General features: G+C 40.4%; 1 protein-coding gene across 7 annotated transcripts in view; it reads right to left on the bottom strand.

The window, feature by feature from the left end:
- MRTFB (myocardin related transcription factor B) overlaps positions 1–16,917 on the bottom strand; it is a 204,849-nt gene that overhangs the window by 98,705 nt on the left and 89,227 nt on the right. The gene's annotated exons all lie outside the window — the stretch shown is intronic.

Raw genomic sequence — 16,917 nt, forward strand, 5'->3', positions numbered from 1 at the left:
AAGCAGTAAAAGGAAAGACTGATAAATTTTGGCCACATTAAAAGAAAACAAAACAAACACACAGAAGAGGAGGGGCTGATCTCTCTGACACATAAATTAGTTATTTAAAAATGAGACTGAGAAATGAGCAGATAATTTACACTCTCCTCCAAAAATGATTCTGAAATAGTGCTTACAGATATCAAAGGATGTTCAACCTTACTCATAGAGAATGGCAATTAAAATTACATCAGAATACCTGATGGCAAAAATATATAACATGTTCTGTTGTGAGGCTAAAATAAACATTCTCATACACTGATGATCAGAATGCAAACCGGTACAGCCCTCTGGGAAAAGAATTCGGCAATATGTAACAAAACTACAAATGCATTCACGTTTATTTATTTCTTGAGAGAGAGAGAGAGAGAGAGAGAGAGAGAGAGAGAGAGAGAGCACACTAGCAAGCATGAGAGCAGGGGAGGGGCAGAGAAAGAGGGGGAAAGAGAATCTCAAGCAAGCTCTGAGCTGTTAGCACAGAGCCTGACACGGAGCTCGAACCCACAAACCGTGAGATCATGACCTGAGCTGAAACCAAGAGCTCGATGCTTAACTGACTGAGCCACCCAGGCACCCCACATTCACCTTCTGACCCAGCAATCCTCTCTCTATCTAGGAATGTACCTGTAGGATAAGCCTCCAACATTATAAAATGGTATGGGTCCAAGGTATTTACTGCAGCACCATTTGTAACCGCAAAATGCTATAGACAACTTAAATGCCTCTCCCTTCCAAACAGGATTGGTTGAATAAATCATGGTGCATCCGCGCCGTGAAATACTACACAGTTGTGAAAAGGAGGACCATCTCTTATAAACTGGGATGAAGCAGTCTTCAGAAAATATTAAATGAAAAAAGCAGACTACAAAACTGTAACAACATTACCTCTTGTGTAAGAAAGAAGGGGAAGCAAGACAATATATTTACAGCTGCTTATATGAGGGGGAAAAAAATGAAAGGAAGGAGAAACCAGAAACTATGGAGGCTGATTACCTTCGGTGGGTGGGGAATCAGGGTGGAATGGATGGGGGATGGGAAAGGGACAGGCGAGAGGGGCAGGTAGTGACACTTACCCAAGGACATCTTTTTTTAAATATAATTTTAACTTTGAGAAACTGGTTAATACATCACATTCCCAAAACTATATTAATAAAATCGGCAAAGATGGAGGAACATCCAAATTTGAATACAAACACAGTAAATGAACCCAACTGTATTTCAAATAAATAACATGAATACGCTAAAGAGGAGACAGAACCAATCTCGGGAACCTCTGAATATAATATTTTGACTGTACACCACCTTTGGGCTAAAGACAAAAAGAAGGTAAAGAAATACTCAACTCCAGTTAGCAAATTTTTTTTAAATGTTTATTCGGTTTTTTGGTGGGGGGAGGGGCAGAGAGAGAGAGAGAGGGACATATAATCCGAAGCAGGCTCCAGGCCCTGAGCTGTCAGCATAGAGCCTGACGTGGGGCTTGAACTCACGAACCGTGAGATCATGACCCAAGCTAAGTGAAGTCAGGCGCTTAACCAACTGAGCCACCCAGGCGTCCCAGCAAATATTTTTTAAACAGGTTTACTGAAATATAACTTAGAAACCGTAAGGCTTGCCTGTTTCTGATGTAGCGGATTTACTTTTCCCAGTGGCATGGGTTAGCAATTTTGGTACTATGTGTATTCTGGAATTAAACACAGAAGAAAATTCTATGTGTACCATGGGAGCAGGATGGGAGTAGTCCCCCCTGCACCCGGGTCAGATGAGGGGGTTACAAATATGGGAAGGAGGAGGCAGTGGATAAAAGCAGAGGTGTCAGTAAAGATGCCTGATTTTCAATATACGTAGTGATGCAGGTGGACAAGAATAGATACACAGGTGTGTGTGTGTGTGTGAGAATAAAAACATGCATTTCATATTGAATTCCTTCTCTCCTGAGAAGATCAAGAAGCAATGAACAAACAATAGCGATGGACACCCCCGGCTCCCAGGTCATGGTCTATAAATACTGCAGTGAAATCAACCAGACGTCCTAAGAGAAATGGCTGACGCCAGGGCAAGATGAGCAAAAGCTGAGCTGGCAGCACACTGCTGTATGTACTCAAAGACGATGGGAACCTGTCAAAAGGACACGGAAGCCAGCTTGAGGGAGCACCACCTGGCCAAACCTAAGACAATCTGAACATCAAAATTAATAATAAGAGAATTATTAATAAATAGCATGATTTGCTAATAAACAGACTAAGACTCCATGATTCCATGCTGATATAAATTCATAAATATGGGGCGCCTGGGTGGCGCAGTCGGTTAAGCGTCCGACTTCAGCCAGGTCACGATCTCGCGGTCCGTGAGTTCGAGCCCCGCGTCGGGCTCTGGGCTGATGGCTCAGAGCCTGGAGCCTGTTTCCGATTCTGTATCTCCCTCTCTCTCTGCCCCTCGCCCATTCATGCTCTGTCTCTCTCTGTCCCAAAAATAAATAAACATTGGAAAAAAAAAATTAAAAAAAAAAAAAAAAATTCATAAATAAAGGGGGCACAAAGGAAAGCTTGTCTTTAAAGCAGAATGTCATCGAATAAATGTAAGGAATGATGGAATTAGAAAATCACTGCTTAGCAATTACCAGCATAATAGTTCTAGGCAAGAATTACCAATGGGTACTAAAACAATTCAGTATAGGTGAGAGTTTGAAAGGGGCAAGATTTTCATATAATGGCAAAGCACTTCCTCACAATATACTTATTACTTACAAAATTACAAAGAGAAAAACAGTAACTTTGCCGTGGAGGAACCTGGAAGATAGATACTACCTTAACCATATGCCCGAAATGAACACCACCAGTAACAGGTCAAAATGATATCCTTTGCCACCGAGAAGCCACAACACCACTTCTGTGCTCTTCCTGCCCAAGGGGCCCGGCCTAATCTAATCATGAGGAGCCAAGAGACGAATCCAAGTTACTGACTGTCATTCCACAAAATGTGATAAAAGACTTAAAAGAAAAGAAAAGAAAAGAAAAGAAAAGAAAAGAAAAGAAAAGAAAAGAAAAGAAAAGAAAAAGAAAGGAATAAGCCTACAGAACTGTTCCATTCTAAAGAAGACAGAGAAACCTGACAAATGTAACCTGTGATCCGGGACTGGAACATGAAACATGGAAAACATATTTTTATTTCTTTTGCTATAAAGGATATTATTAGTGGGACAACTGGCATAATTTGAATAAGGTCTGGGGTTGGTATTGTATTGATGTTAATTACTGATTTAAATAATTATACTGTGGTTACATAAGACTGTCGTTATTTTTAGGAAACACACAACCAAGTGTTTAAAAAAATTTTTTTAATGTTTATTTATTTTTGAGAGAGAGACAGACAGAGCACGAGCAGGGGAAGGGCAGAGAGAGAGGGAGACACAGAATCCGAAGCAGAATCCAGGCTCTGAGCTATCAGCACAGAGCCCCATGTGGGGCTCAAACCCACGCACCGTGAGATTGTGACCTGAGCCAAAGTCGGGCTCTCAACCGACTGAGCCACCCAGGCAAGTGTTTAGGGGTAAAAAAAGGCATCCTGTCTGCAACTTACTCTCAAATAGTTCTGGGAAAAAACATTATGTATAGAAATGGAAAGAGCAGGGTAAAGCAAGTATGATCATCTGGGTAATCTGGATATAGGCTATACGGGAATTCTTGGTACTATTTTTGCAACTTTCCTGGAAGTCAGAAATCATTTCAAAATAAAGTTTCAGAAAATGAATCAAACTGGACATGATGGATCTGTGTGCATTACAGTGAATGTAAAGTATCACTCAACCTTTAAAAATTTTAGTAACAAAAATTCTTCAAGTAGGTAAGAATGCTGTAGATACACTGCCAATAAATGCATAAAGTGGTATATTTTAGAAAGCCACTGGAACTATGCTAAAGAATGCAGAAAGAGGTCTGAGATGTTTGAGCCTGCAATTCAGTTTGAGCCTTTCATTCTAAAGAAATATTCTGGAATACACACACACACACACACACACACACACACACACAAATATACATATATCTGTATGAACAAAACCATGTGTGTGCGGTGCTATTCATCCCAGTACTAAACACAGTGGTAAAGACACGATCCAACTGTTAATCAACAAGGGAGTACATAAATTGGGACATATATATATAATGACATCTTGTACAGCCACTGAAGTAATGGCTTCAAAACTGGAAAATAATTACTGGGTGCTCACAAGAAGCCAAAGAAGTAAGAGGGATTTCTTTTTTCCACAGGAATATTTAACAACGTGGAAAATATTGGGGCGCCTGGGTGGCTCAGTCGGTTAAGCGTCTGGCTTCAGCTCAGGTCATGATCTCACGGTTTGTGAGTTCGAGCCCTGCGTCGGTCTCTGTGCTGACAGCTCAGAGCCTGGAGCCTGTTTCGGATTCTGTGTCTCCCCCTCTCTCTGCTCCTTCCCTGCTCATGCTCTGTCTCTCAAAAATGAATAAACATTAAACTTTTTTTTTTTTTAAAAAGAACATGGAAAATATTTACTGTAAGACGAAAGGAGAAAAGGCTGCCATAAAAATGCATCCTCAATATAGTCTCCATTTTCTTTCTAAAAATTTTATGAATGGAGAAAAGATCAGGACAAAATACTGTGAATGGTAGGACTTACAGTTTACTTACATGCTTTTGCTATTTATCTTTCCAAATGTTAAAAATGATCTAAATAGAGCATACATTGTATTTATGATAAAAAAAATGCTAAACCTTAATAAAATATTTTCTGTAGTAAAATATCCTGAATTGACAATCCAAACTATCTTGTCACAGTAATAGCCTATATGTCATTCATTTAAACAAATTCTAAGCTATTAGAATTCTAGATAAGCAAATACATAACTCCACGAAAAGAAGCAAGACAGCCATTTGAGAAAGCAATTAACAGTTTTAAAGCATTTCTACAAATTTAAAATTGAGAATAAATGAGTAATTTATTTCATCAGAACTGTTGGCAAATCATTATATTCTGACACTTTGCAAAATAAATATTTCCTTATCTTATGATTCTGATACTGTTCTAGGAAATGACTCTGACATATTACACACTATTGTCATTCTTTGTTTATTATTTGTATTAAGTAAGTTGTGCCTGACATTTCTTTTAAAACATTAAGAGTGAAGTCCCTTGAAAAGAACTAACAAAATTAAAAAAAAACAAAAAACAAAAAACTTTTTGGGGCGCCTGGGTGGCTCAGTCAGTCGAGAGTCTGACTTCGGCTCAGATCATGATCTCGTGGCTGGTGAGTTTGAGCCTCGTATCAGGCTCTGAGCTGTCAGCATGGAGCCTGCCTCGGGATCCTCTGTGGCCTTCTCTCTCTGCCCCTCCCCTGCTTGTTCTCTCTCTCCCTCTCTCTCGGTCTCTGTCTCTCGCTCAAAAACAAATAAACATCAAATAAAAAACCTTTTCTACCTAACAAACATCCCATCTAGTTTGAACGTCTGCGGAACAGATGACATAACATGCTCCCAGCCTCAAAGCCACATTCTGGTAGAGCAACCTCATAACGCTAATGAGACACGACCATTCTCATGAAGAGTTTATGGCGTACGAGTAACAACCATTCCAGAATTTCAAACTATACAATTTATTTATAATAATTCTGCCATCTCACCAACTGGCATTCTCTCATTTACCCCGTACACATCTTTCCATGAAGCACACAATAAGGGGGGATGGCATTTTAGGTATAACATAGAAATGAGAATTACATTTAACTCTTCGAATCCAATAAAACACAACCAATTCAATAACAATCACTGTAGCTATTTACTGAGCACTCACTCTGTCTAAGACACTGCTAAGAACTTTGTTTGTCTCGTTCCATTTACCTCCCTCAACCACCCTAACGACAGGCACAGTTACTGTACTTTCATCCCAGGTCCCCGATGAAGAAACCAAAAGGGTGGTAAGGTAACTGGCTGCGATTCTGAAACTCAGAACTAGCTGCCCATAGAGTCCAAAGTCCATGCTCTTAGCCAGGAGACATCTTAAGACTACATGAGCTAACTAAATACGAGACACTTTAACAAATGGAATTAAGATGTATTTGAATAGTCACAAAAATGGTAGTGTATTTTAAAGAAAGATTTTAGTCTACGGGAAAATAAATACATAGCTAAAAACGATTTAAGTGTCCAAGAGTAAAGATTTGGTTAAACTATACCTGATGTACTCACTTGAGGCAGTATGCGATAATTAAATTGTTGCTTATAAAGCAAAAAATTTTCAAAAACTACAAAAAAGTATATTAAATTGGAAACAAAACAAAACAAAACAACTCAGGAAACAACTCTACATAAGTGACGTTTTAAAACCAAAACGGACTGCACCTAAGAAAGATTAAGACGGTACTACACAATTTAACTGTGGTTACCTGAGAAGTGGGAAAATGTATTAACCTTTTTGTCTTTCCTTTTCTTCTTTCTCATCAATTTGCCATACGTATATGTTACTGCCATTTTTAGGACAGTCCAGCTATCTTCAAAAGCGCTAACAGGCTAAGTGTCTAAGCAGCACAAAAAGACCAAAGAAAACACAAAAACAAGCATGAGGAGTGTCAACAATGACTTACGATAAAAACACTTCTCGTACAAACTGGTATCGGCTATTTATTTATGTATGATCACAATGCTTTCTTTTCCAGGCTACTGTGTTTGCTGGAGTTTCAATTTTTCCCCTAAACATTATTTTTGGAAACATGAAGATCTTCTTTAAACCTCGGAGAACAGTGCTAACATGTTAGCTTACGAGGAGTTAGGAAGCGTCAAAGGGGAGGGTGAGAACGCCTCACCCGGAAGAGAAACAGGAAAGAAAATAGGAAGCAGAAAGGTGAACTTATCTCAAGCGTTGTCAAGGAGAAACCTTTTCTTAGTCATAACACCAGAGACGATACACAGAAAACAAATGTGAATGAAAGAAATCCAGAAAGAAAATGAGAAGTGGGACATCCGTTGTATTCAGATTTAATACATAACACATTTTCGTAAGTAAAATTTATTAAAGAAGGACACCAAACCTTGGGAAGTAACACGACAACGCACATCTCTGCTGTATCTATGAGATGACAATTTCAAGTGAACCAAGAAAAAAAGGCTGGGAAACCAGAATATTCTAGGAATAGTCTTAAAATAACAGGCAAATTCTTGGACACAGAGATCTGTAAAGCACGAAACTGCATATAGCTAAATTAAATGCAGCTGACAATAACATCGGCGTCACCAGCAACCATGAATTCCTTTCAAGGTCAGGTTTATTACCACTTCAGAACATTCTGTCATAGCATGGAACTTCATGAGCATCAGAGAGCCTAAAAAATGGATGGGCCCTCTCGGCCCTAAGCAGGGTCTCGTAATTTCCAGAGGCTGGTGCTGGTACTATAAATCAGAGCGGGCAAAAAAGGAGATTTCCTCAAGTATGCGCCAGTTGAGTGACAGTAGTTTTCAGTCACAAAGGGCAAGGCTGCTGGGAGAAGATGCTCACTTACGGTACACTAGGTCACACATACGCAATGAAACAAGAAAAGTTAAAGAAAACAGTATAATGTCAGCAATCACATAGAAGCCCCATGTTTTAAAAATTTAGATTCAAGTTAGTTAACATACACTGTAGTCTTGGTTTCTAGAGTAGAACCCAGTGATTCATCACTTACGTACAACACCCCATGCTCGTCCCAACAAGTGCCCTCCTCAGTGCCCATCGACCATTTAGTCCACTCCCCACCCAACACCCTGCCTGCAGCCCTCAGTTTGTTCTCTGTATTTAAGAGTCTCTTGCGGTTTGTCTTTCTGGTTTTGTATTATTTTCGCTTCCCTAGAAGCCCTATTTTTTTCAGATAAGGAATATTTTCAAAAACATGGTTTTTCTTGGGTTTCCTTAAATCTGGCTGCTCTGTTTCTATAGCAAATACAACACTAATAAACACTCATCAGTGACTGTGGAATGAGCTGAACTTCTGGAATATTCCCTGAGAGAAGAGACTGTGGCTCCCCCTGTACAGCCCTAGCATTTGGCACAGAGTCCAACACTTAACAAAAACACACTGCATCAATAAACAATGATCACAAAACCAGTGAGGTCACAATGCATCCATCAACAATGGCAACATAACCGCCACCTATTGTCGCTTTCTTTAAAATACACATGTGTACACACATACTTACACAAGACCCTAATGTAACATACACAAATAAACTCACTCGGGGGCGTTTCTAGCAGTTTTGGCAAAAATAAATCCTTATCTGAATTGATGCAGAATGAAATGTCTTTTTTTTTTTTTTTAACTTTTAAATGTTTATTTTTGAGAGAGACAGGGTGTGAACGGAGGAGGGGCAGAGGGAGAGGGAGACACAAAATCTGAAGCAAGCTCCAGGGTCTGAGCTGTCAGTACAGAGCCTGACGTGGGACTGGAACTCAAGAACTGCGAGATCATGACCTGAGGCGAAGTCGGATGCTCAACCAATTGAGCCACCCGGGCGTCCCCAGAATGAAACGTCTTTTAAAGGGATTTTCACCTCAAATTTCACAGAAACAGATTAGTATGTAACAAGTAGCAAAGGGTTATTAAAAGTCTACCAAGTTATCAACAAAGCAGAGCAGAAAGCTATGTTTAGGTCATGAAATCAGAGTATGTAAAATGAGATTTAAAAATCCATTTTATTTACAACACCGTCAAAAATAGATGTATGTACAAGATTTCTATATGAAAAACTAGAAAGCACTGCTGAGAGAAATTAAAGAAGGCCCATATAAATGGAGAGAGATCATACTGACCAGCTGGAATTTAGATGTCAGTTTACCCCAAAGTGATCTACAGATTCAGCACAGTCCCAATCATATTCCATCTAGTTTTTTTTTTTTTTTTTTTCAGAATATGACTCTAAAATAGACATGGAAATGCAATGGATCTAGAATATCCAGAGCATTCTTACAAAAGGAGAACGCAATTGGGGGGCTTATCCTACTCGATTTCAAGAGTGACTATAAAACTGCAGTAATCGAGACTATATAGTACTGGAATAAGAATTAAGAAACAGATCGATGGAACAGAATGAGAGGCAGACACACATCCACAGTTAAATGGTCTTTGGATTTCAGACAAAGGTGCCAAAGCAATCCAATGGGGGAAGGGAGACTTTAACAAATGGTGCTGAAAACAATCAGAAATCTGTACGGAAGATGATCTTCAACCCCTACCTCACACCAGACATAAAAGCTAATCTGAAATATATCACAGACATACATGTAAAATCAAAAACTAAAAAAGCCTTTAGAAGAACATAAAGGAGAATACTTTCATGGCACGGGGGTAGGCAAAGGATTCTTGACAGGGGGAGGGGGGGAGCAAAACTCATAACAAATTGATAAATTAGACTTGACCAAAAACGAGACCTTTCCTCATCAAAAGACACTTTGCGAAAATGAATAAGGAAGCTGTGCACTATGAAAACATGCATGAAATGCTTACTTGACAAGTATCAAGGGTATATAAAGAACTGCAACCATTTCATAATAAGAAAGCTGGCTTAAAATTAGGCCAAAGTGTCTTAGACAGTACTATTACAAGAAATTTTCTGAATGGGACCTGAGCGAGACTGTCATCTCAGAGAACACCTGGGCAGAAGCACAGGCGATGGACTGGGGTGGAGAAACTCAAGAAGGAGAGCGCAGGTGACGTGCTCTCAAAATAGGCTCGTTTTGTAGAAATACTGAACCCTGATGATACACACGTTGACATCTGCAGGGAAACGTGCACAGATGCTTTTTGAATCGCCAAAAAAAAAAAAAAAAAAAAGAGACAGACTGATGATTGGAGGGAGGGCGATGATTACGCCTGAGATCAAACAAGCACGAAGAAGTAATAATGGGAGAGCGGAGGTGGGAGGGGGAACAGATGAGATGTCATCCTCCTGTCGTTTCTCAGGTAATGTTTGTATTACTTTAAAAATTATTATTTTTTAATTTTTTAACTTTTAATTTTAACATACATACTAACAAGCCACATGTCCTAAGTGTATTACTCGCTGGATGTTCACGAACTGGACACGCTCACGCAACTGGCCGCAGGGAACCCAACATCTCCTGTACCCTAAGAGCTCTTGGGCTGTGCTTCCTTTCCAGTCACTTCTCTCCTGATAGGGGTGGCTGCTGTCCTGGTTTCTAACACCACGGCATAGTGTTACCTGCTAACGAAGCAGAATCATAGCATATACAGTCTTTTGTGACTAGCCGCCTTTACTCTGTGTCATTTTTGCGAGAGTCACACATATTGTCACATGTAGGTGCGGTGTACGCATCCCCAGCGCTCTACGCCACCGTGTGGTATGTCACTAATGAACCGGCTTCTGCGGGTGGGCATCTGGCAGCCTCCAGGCCTTCCCTCTAACAGGCAGCGTGGCGGTGAGCATCCCCGTAGACTGAGCCGCGTGAAATGGCTCAGAGAACCTACAGAAGATGACACCTCCACATCACTCAGATTAATACATCGGCTTCTGATGAACACAGCTAGAGATGTCCCCTGAGTAAAATCTAGGAGTGGACTTGCTGATACTTAGAATTATGCACAGGTTCCCTATCCAAACTTCCTTCTGTCATTTAGATTTTACTTTTTAAAGTTTATTTACGTACTCTGAGAGAAAGGGGGAGGGCCAGAAAGAGCAGGCGTGGGGGAGGGCCAGGGAGAGGGAGAGAATCCCAAGCAGGCTCTGTGCTGTCAGTGGCAAGCCTGACACAGGGCTCGATCCCACAAACCGCGAGATCATGACCTGAGCCGAAATCGAGAGTGGGACACTTAACTGACTAAGCCATCCAGGCGCCCCACGTGCAGAAGTTTTCTAAAATAGTTACCCCAGTTTACACATCCACCACCTGTTCCGTACACCATGCTCCTTGGTACGCCTAGTGTGTTCCTCTCCCTTTTTGCTGTCCTAGTAGGCATGTGGTAATGCCTCACTGAGATTTGCACCCGTGCTGCTTTGATGACCCATGGACACACATCTATATATATGCACACCGTTTGATTCCCTCTTTTGTGACGTGTGCGTCAAGGCTTTTGTCTGGTTCTTTATATTGGCTTGTAGGAGTCCTTTTTATGTTCTGGAAACGAATCTTTTGTTAACCACATCCATTAAAAATGCTCTCTTCCTACTCTTCTGGGTTGCTGTTTCTCTCTCAATGATGCCTTTGGTGCACAAGAGTTATTAATTTAAATATAATGCAATCAATCACGTTTTCTTTTATGAGTAATGCTTTCTGTATGCTGTTTAAGAAATTTTTGTTCATTTCAAGGTTATGGAGATGTTTTTCCCTAAGAGCTTTCTTGCTTTACCTCTCAGAGTTGGATTTTTTTGCATGTATGTATGATTTAAATATCCAATGAATATTTAATCCAGAACCACTTATTTAAAAAGACCACCCTTTCCCACTGCATGTACGTGTTACCTTTGTAGTGAGTTAAGTGACTAAATACTATCTATTTCTGATTTCTCTATTCTATTCCACTACTCAGACTGTTTATCTGTCTAGACTAGTGTTATAGCAGGTCTTGATATGTGGAAATGTAAATCCTCTGGTTTCATTCATATTCTTCAGACTGCATGGCTTCTGCAGCTGTAACTAATGATTAAAAGGAAAAAAAAAATGTGCTAGCTCCGTCCACTGAAAAGGCTAAGAAGCAACGACACCCAAGTAACAATGAATGTGCTTAGCTCTCAGATCTTGGTTTCTAAAAACTATACCTTAATAAAAGGAACCAGGGATCCTTACAGAAAGGGCTAATTTCAGGACTGGGGCATTAAAGTATAAGGAGATCCTGAAATATTCTTTGCCAGGAAGTAGGTAAGGGCTCAAAAATTAAGGGGGATGGGTCAAAGGGACACAAAAGCCCCATGAACAAGGCTCTCATTGGCCAAATTTGGGACAATGTGTGTATCAGAAATGATGACAGAAATGGATAATACCTTTCCAAATATACAAAATAATCTATGAGTCCATAGTGATACTTCCCTTAGAAAAGAAGGTTCTAGAATGCCAGTTAATAGAAAAGGAATGTCAGAATTAGAAAACCATCAAGTACCTTTATAATAATTTATTTAAACAAAAATTGTCATTAAAAGCATGGGTGAAAGATGCTTGTGAAAGAGAACAGAAAGTCTCAAGGTACTATCTCACATACTACTTCATAACTAATCATACTGTAACTGATAATATTTACAAAAAGGAAACAGGGCATTTACATAGGAGAAGTAGAAGGTGAACACTACCTTAAACAAGTGATCAAAATGAGCATCACAGTAATGGAACAAATGTCATGTATCTTCTGATGTGATTCACTGAGGACATAATGTCACCTATGTAATATTCCCACTGAAATGTGTAACTTGAACTGATTAGAAGGACCTAAACAGACAAATTCAACCTGAGGGTCATTCTGCAAAATAAATGGCCTCAACTTTTAAAAAATGCCAAGTCTGTGAAACATTAAAAAAAACAAAAAGTGGTCATGAATGCAAAATGGTGTAGCCACTGTGGAAAATAGTTTGGTGGCTTCTTATGAACCTAAATATACTCTTACCATACAATCTAGCAATTATGCTCTTTGGTTTTTACCCTGAGGAACTGAAAACTTACGTTTACACAAAAACTGCACACGAATGTTTACAGCAGCCTTCTCCATAAATGCCAAAATTTGGAAGCAACTGAGATGTCCTTCAGTAGGTCAACTACTGAACGGATAAACAAAGTGAGGTATACCCAGACAACGGAATATTACTCAGCACTAAAAGGAAATGAGCTATCGAGCCATGGAAAGACACGGAGGAACCTTTAAATACATATTATTAAGTGAAAGAAGCCAGTCTGAAAATGCTACCTATTGTATGATTCTAATTATAGGCATTATGGGAAAGGCAAACTATGGAGATAATAAAAAGATCAGTGGTTGCAAGGTTGGGGGTGGGGTGGGGCATGAAGACATGAATAGACAGAGCACAGAGGACATTCAGGGCTGTGAAAATACTGTGTGTGATATTATATGGTGAATGTATGGCATGATACTTTTGTCCAAACCCAGGAAATATACAGTAAGAATCAACCCTAAGGTAAACGATGGACGTTTGGTGATTATGCTGTGTCCATGGAGGGTCAGCCTTGGTAAAATCCTTCTGGTGAGTGACGTTCGTCATGGGGGAAGCTATGCATGTGTGGGGCATATGGGAAATCACTGTACCTTCCTCTCACTTCTGTTGTGAACCTCAAACTGCTCTGAAAAAATTAAGTCTTAAAATAAAAGTAGAGAAAGCGTTCTAGATTACGGGGGATCAAGGGGTTATGACAGCTAAATGCACAAAATGATACAAGATTAGATCCTGGTTTAAAAAAACAATAAAGGACGTTCATTACTGGGAGAAGTGGAGAAATATGAATATGGGGAATATATTAAGTATACGCTGTATCGATGTTAAGTTTTTGAGGGTGATAACAAATGCGGTACACAAGAGAAAATACGTACTGTTAGAAGATGCACGTCATACTGACATGTTCAGGCATGCCTGCAACTTACCATACACTGTTCTTAAATAAAGAGTTGATAGGGGCGCCTGGGTGGCGCAGTCGGTTAAGCGTCCGACTTCAGCCAGGTCACGGTCTCGCGGTTCGTGAGTTCAAGCCCCGCGTCAGGCTCTGGGCTGATGGCTCGGAGCCTGGAGCCTGTAGCCTGTTTCCGATTCTGTGTCTCCCTCTCTCTCTGCCCCTCCCCCGTTCATGCTCTGTCTCTCTCTGTCCCAAAAATAAATAAAAAATGTTGGAAAAAAAAAAATAAAAAAAATAAAAAAAAAGAGTTGATAAACTGCTCTAAGTTTAGAAGTTAAAAAGAACATGTAGAAAGATTATTATCCTACTATAGGAAATCAGAAAAATGTCCCTTTATATTTTTCCACAGCAAAGATACAATTGATTTACAGAATGAGTAAAAGGAGATTTTTATTCTAGTCTTTAAATGTCATACAGTTTAATATGACATAAATTGCCACCAACAGCACGCTCTAGTATCAGGCTCTCAATCTTATTGGTAAATCCGAAAATACATTTGTTTAGAAGGTTAAAAACAACAAAATGACTAGTTGGGCATCCACCACTAGAGGAATCTTGAACATTTCTTCATTCATTCAGCTGAGTACCTTCAAAAGCACGAGGCAGGAATGAAGAGACACACACAAAACTGCCCGAGGTCTCTGCTCTGGGTGACCACAGTGCCCGGTTGTGTGGCTGGCTCCTAGCACGCAAGCGTCTGACAAGAGGGTGCGGTGAGCTGTGATGTGGAAGAGGGGACTGACCACGTCCCGGGGCCCCTATTTGTGGGAGGGACCGTGGGCACAAACTCCCCCCACACCCATCACTCGTGCTGGGTAAACTCCAACGGGGCTGTCCGGCACACGCCGAGAGGGTGACGACGACTGCACAAGGACTTAATCTCCAACAGGCTTTTAAAGGGCACTATTCCGCTCAAGTAAAATCCTAATTAGAATTTTAGCTTTATATGTGATTATATTTATACCTTTGCAACTATTTTCTGTATATAAAAGTTGAAATAGTCTACTTTAGAAATACATTTTATTTAGAAGAAAGAGAGTCAAAATAAAGGTATCTTTCCTGTTCTAACAGTACCCTTTATAACTGGAGAGGTAGCCTTAGAACCAACTGTATCTTTAAAACTTCACTCTGGGGGCGCCTGGGTGGCGCAGTCGGTTAAGCGTCCGACTTCAGCCAGGTCACGATCTCGCGGTCCGTGAGTTCGAGCCCCGCATCAGGCTCTGGGCTGATGGCTCAGAGCCTGGAGCCTGTTTCCGATTCTGGGTCTCCCTCTCTCTCTGCTCCTCCGCCGTTCATGCTCTGTCTCTCTCTGTCCCCAAAATAAATAAACGTTGAAAAAAAAATTAAAAAAAAAAACCTTCACTCTGTTCCTTTTTAGCTGCTTGTCCTTGCATTATTTAATCTCTCTTTCAGTTTATAGTCCTATAAAATGAAAACACCTGAAATCCACCTCATAAGGTAAAATGCCTTGACCTATTTCAGGAAGAAACCCTCTCTCTACTGGTAGAATTTAGTATTTTAACTTGGCTATTTGCCAGGTTGGGTTCCAGGCCTATGGTACAGACAACAGGGAAGATATGTAATCGTAGGCAGAAACACACAGAAAAACCTAACACGGTGCCTTATTTGCAGGTGGATTTTAAAAAAACATACATTGATTCATCATAGCATAGAAGGAAGTAAGAAATGAACTGTTTCGTTTTTGTGAGAAGACAGAGTAGCTAAGAAGGTCAGAATATAAGTGTTATGTATTTAATTTACATGATTATAATCCTTAAAAAAGCAAAGGCAGGGAACAGCACCTTATAAAAAGCATAGAGCTTAAAAATAAAAATTCTATTGGAAAAGATTCTGCATTCACGTACTGAGACCACTCACACATAATTCGAATATGTTTTCAAACATTTGGGCTGATCAAATGGAATTGTATATATGAAACTTATTTGACAAAAAACAAATATATTCTAAAATGCACAGTTTGAGTATATATTGAGGATTCTAATTTTCAGAAATAGTCTTTTCACTTTTCATTTATTCAATGGTGTCTTATTTTTTGGGTTTCCACATCTTATTGTTTATGTATCACCTGGATGAAACAAGACTGAGAACCAGTCCTGATGGCCACTTAGTGGAGCTGCAGACCTGCCCCGGGCTCTGTTCTTCTGGGTCTCGGGGGCCAGCTCTGACACACAAGCCTCCTTCAACCCGCCCACGACTAGTGACACCCCGGGTATCTGTTCTTTCTCTCCTAACCCACTTGGGCTTCTCAGCAACTGTAAGACAACCACATGAGGGCACACAGGGACAGCCAGGGTGGCCGTGTGAACCAAGGTGGCAGCTTTTGACCTCTGGGCCTCAGGGTGAAGCAGGAGTACAGACCATGGGACCCAGATTACGGAGACTGATCAAATCGCGTTTCTGTGATCTTCAGGTGACCCCAGTAATATTCGACTTCACTTCTATTATAGCACGCACAACTCTTTATCAACATAAATTCTCCTTTAAAGCTCTGTCCACAAAGGATGAGAATCTGTGATGTGCTGTGAACATTCAACCCAGCTCTGAGCAGAATCTAAGTAGAATCTGATTTTTAAAAAAAATTTTTTTTTGATGTTTATTTATTTTTGAGAGAGACAGAGACAGAATGCGAGTGAGTTAGGGCGGAGAGAGAGGGAGGCACAGAATCTGAAGCAGACTGCAGGCTCTGAGCTGTCAGCACAGAGCCTGACGCGGGGCTCAAACTCACAGACCGTGAGATCATGACCTGAGCCGAAGTCGGACGCTTAACCGACTGAGCCACCCAGGCACCCCAGAGTAGAATCTGATTCTAAGGAGGACCCCCCCCCCAATACCATAATATAATCATGAGCTACAAATTACTCTAGTATTTCCCATTACGTAATGTGGCATATTTTTTAAAAAAGGTTTTCTCCTTCCTTGACATCCAAGCAGCACACGTGCATTACGAAAAATGCACACCACAGAAAAGCAAGCAGGTGACAGTAGTGTGTGTAGATAACTGGATATAATTCTCTGCAGGGTGTTTTCCCTCTGCACAGGCTCTCTTTTCTGGAGGGCGGGATGTGTTGGTGGGACAAGTGAAGAGGAGGGTGGGCTGCACTCACGGTGAATTACCATGAGGACCACTTAATTCTGTGCTTTGCCATTCGATATAACCTGGATGTTCTTGAGGAGAAAATTCCCCTTAATTCACACGTAAGAAGAAAAATGTCATCTTTAGTTATATTTTCTAA

This window comes from Puma concolor, chromosome E3, assembly GCF_028749965.1.
Source record: "Puma concolor isolate L17-30 chromosome E3, mPumCon1.1.hap2, whole genome shotgun sequence".
Classification (NCBI taxonomy): Eukaryota; Metazoa; Chordata; class Mammalia; order Carnivora; family Felidae; genus Puma; species Puma concolor.